Genomic DNA, 5000 nt, shown 5'->3' with positions numbered 1-5000 from the left:
TATATACACACACACACACACACACACACAAATGTGTGTCTCTCTGCCTCTTTTGTAGGGACCATTAAAGATTCTGACATTGATTGTGTTTTAGTTTGTTTGGATGTGGGATTCAGACTGACAGACCACAGCTTTGAAGGCGGAGCTTCAGGTGCCAGGGGCGGGCCTTGGCTAGACAGCCTCACAGAGAGAACCTGGGTTCTGTTTGCCTCATTGGTCTGCTGCCTGGTGAAGGCGTGGCTATAGTCTCTTACTGGGATCCTGTTGCTACTGAACACTAAAGTCAAAAACCCATCGCCAGATTTTGATGTGATGTTAACAACCAATAGCGCTGCAGTAACATGTCTCCTCATTCATAAATATTTTACTGATGCAGATTTATGGTTGTACTACATTTAGTCTTCATTTGCATATTACATTAGTGATCCAGAATAGAACACTACTCCACTCTGCAAAAAATCCCCCCAGAACCTGAGTGTCCTGGAAAAGAATCTAATGTGGACTGGATTATTGTTTCTCTAACAGTATTTGCAGTGTAACATGTCAGCAAACGTCTGCACACACACACACACACCTGTTTAGATAACTGACAGATTTCTTTTCAAAGGCATATATTTAGTTTGTTGGGAGTGGACATGATGGCAAACTTTGCAACTGCAGTAGTTGGAGTACATGAAAAGGAAGGTGATTGGATAGAATCTCAGGATACCACAAGTACAGGTACAAATGTAGGTGTTCAAGAAGAAGAACTCCTAAACAGATACAGGAGAGAGAACATTTTGATCCTCTACCGTGATTTGGAAGAAACTGCTGGTTAATTTGGACTAGTGCTCGCACTAATGTGACACTAGAATTTGGACAGGTCCCCTGGTGACTACACGCACCCACACACACCCCTACTAGAGTTCGTACTGACATTGTGTCCCATAGGTGTAGAAACCTGCAGAACTATGAGCAATAGTGACACAGCACAGACAGAGGGCATCACTACCCAGGGATTGCAGGTGGTGAACAGGTGCTCTGTGGACCAAAGAGCCGGTGCTTTGGTACGGCAGTCAGGAGGGGACAGTCTCCATCACACCACCGTCTTCTGCAGGGGGGACAGTCTCCATCACACCATCCTCTCCTGCAGGGGGGACGGTCTCCATCACACCATCCTCTCCTGCAGGGGGAACGGTCTCCATCACACCGTCCTCTCCTGCAGGGGGGACGGTCTCCATCACACCGTCCTCTCCTACAGGGGGGACAGTCTCCATCACACTATCCTCTCCTACAGGGGGGACAGTCTCCATCACACCATCCTCTCCTGCAGGGGGGACAGTCTACATCACACCATCCTCTCCTACAGGGGGGACAGTGTCCATTACACCGTCCTCTCCTACAGGGGGGACAGTCTCCATTACACCATCCTCCCCTACAGGGGGGACAGTCTCCATCACACCATCCTCCCCTACAGGGGGGACAGTGTCCATCACACCATCCTCTCCTACAGGGGGGACAGTCTACATCACACCATCCTCTCCTACAGGGGGGACAGTCTCCATCACACCATCCTCTCCTACAGGGGGGACAGTCTCCGTCACACCATCCTCTCCTACAGGGGGGACAGTCTCCGTCACACCATCCTCTCCTACAGGGGGGACAGTCTCCATCACACCATCCTCTCCTACAGGGGGGACAGTCTCCGTCACACCATCCTCTCCTACAGGGGGACAGTCTCCATTACACCATCCTCCCCTACAGGGGGGACAGTCTCCATCACACCATCCTCTCCTACAGGGGGGACAGTCTCCATCACACCATCCTCCCCTACAGGGGGGACAGTCTCCATCACACCATCCTCCCCTACAGGGGGGACGGTCTCCATCACACCACCCTCTCCTACAGGGGGGACGGTCTCCATCACACCGTCCTCTCCTACAGGGGGGACGGTCTCCATCACACCGTCCTCTCCTACAGGGGGGACGGTCTCCATCACACCGTCCTCTCCTACAGGGGGGACGGTCTACATCACACTGTCCTCTCCTACAGGGGGGACGGTCTACATCACACTGTCCTCTCCTGCAGAGTGCAGGCAATCTCCATCACATAGGTGTTAATAACTTCCGGAGGGTCATGAATTCTGAAAGTTATGAGGTGTTTTATGTAGCGCTTTAAGTGGATTCCTTTAAATGAAGTGTCAGCCAATATTTCATGAGACAGCAGCAGCAGTACTGAAACTTCACAGGTGGGTTAATGGATTCCAGCACCTTTGCCAGGGTGAGGCCGTCTGCTTTTAGAAAAAGAAACAGCTGAGTATTGCAGACAAAAGGGAGGAAGGAGCTATTTTGAGGTGTGATGTCATGATAACGGTCCATGGTGTTGTCATGTGACCACAACACCAGCCCAGGTGTTGAGTCTTTATATCTGTTCTAGGAGGTGTTGTTTTTTTGCTTAGCTAATGTCCCATTACATCCAGAGCTGTCATCTCGGTCGCACTGCTCATAACCGTGTGTTTTATATAAAACTGTTGACACTGAAGTTCTTCATTCAGTAACTTTCCCAGATGCACTTTTCCTTTCCTTTGGGTAAATGTGAACTGTTGAAGTCTGCAGGTAAAGTCTGCTCTAAAACTACACAACCAAACCTGTGTTTGGAAAGCAGCATAGTGGACTATGGATGAACTTTCTCACAAATGTCAGGTCAAGGAAAAGGTCAAGTTTATTTCTAAAGTGCTTTTTACAACACAGGTTGTCACAAAGCAGCTTCATTAACGTATGGGTCCAAATCCCTGATGTGCAAGCCGAGGGCTATGGAGGCACGGAGAAACTCTCTGGGTGGGAGTTTTCTAGTACTCTGGAAATGAAGGACAGGTTGGAAATCGGCCACTAATTGGAGACCTCCTAAGGCTTGAGAGGTTTTTAGTAGTTTAACTACTCCAAGTTTGAATGATTTGGGAATGTAATCCAGACCCAAAAAGAGTGAATTATAGTCAACAAAGATTCTGTCCCACTTGGCAGTAATTCTTTAAGTAAACGAGGTGGGACTGGATCAAGTTTACACAAGGACGGTTTGGAGGAATTTATCTGAGAAAGTTGTTCAAGACAGATTGGGGAAAAGGATTCTACATGTTTGTGAGCTACCTGGGCAGCTGTCATAATGTGTTTGCAGATTAACAGGATCTAAAAAAACACTATTCATTTTTTCTTTGATATTTTGATATTTTCTTGTCATTAAAAAACATCATAAATCTATTACTGTTGCATTCCTGTGGGAATTGTGTGTTTTTTCAAAGTGATAGCGATAATTACCTTATTAGTTGGTAGTATTATGCTTGATAAGAAGTCAAAAATTATTGTAGAAACTCTGAGTAGGGACGTGGTGGGCAGTAGACAGTAATTAACATAAATTAATATGACCTGTTCTTGGTTGAAGATGAGTCAAACACACTAAGAATAAGGAATTCAACACAGTTAGCCCTGAACATTGAAGATTTATTGTGGAAAACTTAAGGCACAGACACACTCATTAGGACATAACCTTGGTGACGTCTCATTGCAGCTCACAATCGGTTTAACTTGTTGGTCTGTCTGTCCTCAGCTCAGGTTGGTCAGTTCCCATTAACTGCCCCTACCGCTGGTCTATCGCTGTAGTCTAGCGGCCATGCTAGCACAAAAAAGAGCGGTGTGCTCCCACGAGGACTGGATGCTGTGCTGCCGTCCTGCTTCAGGAGGCCTCAGAATAGCTGCACTTATCTGTAAAACCCACATTGTTTTCTGAGCACCATTTAGACATTCAACAGTTAAGCCATTAAGATCCCATAATCTGCTGTGGGTTTTGGCACCACAGTGAAACTAAACTAACTCTAACCCTAACCCTAAACCCCAACCCCAACACTAAACCCTAAACTAACTCTAACCATAGCCCTAACCCTAAACCCTAAACTAACCTTAACTCTTAATCCCAACCCTAAACCCCAACCCTAATCCTAAACTAATTTTAACCATAACTCTAAACCCTAACCCTAAACCCTAAACTAACCTTAACTCTAAACCCCAACCCTCACCCTAAACTAACTCTAACTGTAAACCTAACCTAAACCCTAACCTAACTTCAACTCTAAACCCTAACCAAAACCCCTATCCCCAACCCTAAACTCTAACCATAAACTAACTCTAGCTCTAAACCTAACCTAACCTTAACCCTAACTAAACCCTAACCTAACCTCATACCCTAAAACTAATCCTAACCTAACCCTAAACTAACTCTAACCATAACCCTAATCCTAACCTAACCTACTTTAACCTAATTTAACATAACCCTAATCCAGAGCATCCTACAGCATCAGACATTGTCCCCGCTAACTCGCACACCTTTTTAACATTATTCTTAATGTTAATAACGTTATTATTTCCATCTGCCTCAACCTCACACCATTAGTACCAGTGTCAGTTATCCAGTATTCCTAAATCCTCATTTGGGACTGGGTTTTCCTGAAGAAGGAATATTCTGATTAGAGTGCTCTGTTATCCATGCATGCTAGAGTAGCAAAGCTGCATGCTAGCAGCGACAACAGTCTAGTGGATCACTGCATGTTTGAGTTCAGTTTATCCTGGTTAGACAACCCACACCGACAGCTGACAGTGTTAATCCCAGTGTCATTGGGGAGGGGAGAAAATGAACAAGTGATTAAAAATAAGCAAAACCAGAGAGCAAGAGAGGGGGAGGAAAGACCAACAGAGTGAGAGAAGGAGCAAGGGATGTGGAGAGGGGGAGGAAAGACCAACAGAGTGGGAGAAGGAGCGAGGGATGTGGAGGGGGGGGGGGGAGAGGGGGAGGAGCTTCTTGGGCTTCTTGAGTGTTTTCTGTTTTGATCCAGACGCAGTCAGAGCCACACCCCCCTTACGTCCGGTCAACATTACCTTCCATTTTGTACTCTCTCTCTCTCTCTCTCTCCCTCTCTCACTCTCTCTCTCTCTGTGTCTCTCTGTCGTCTGTCTGTCTCTGTCTCTCCAGACTGT

At 46.4% G+C, this 5000-nt stretch overlaps 1 protein-coding gene across 1 annotated transcript in view; it reads left to right on the top strand.

Moving 5' to 3' along the window:
• prkcz (protein kinase C, zeta) overlaps nucleotides 1-5000 on the top strand; it is an 89574-nt gene that overhangs the window by 36129 nt on the left and 48445 nt on the right. The window lies entirely within an intron of this gene.

This window comes from Electrophorus electricus, chromosome 25 (genome assembly GCF_041902795.1).
Source record: "Electrophorus electricus isolate QZ-2024a chromosome 25, ASM4190279v1, whole genome shotgun sequence".
Classification (NCBI taxonomy): Eukaryota; Metazoa; Chordata; class Actinopteri; order Gymnotiformes; family Gymnotidae; genus Electrophorus; species Electrophorus electricus.
This window is presented reverse-complemented; position numbering and strand designations above follow the sequence as displayed.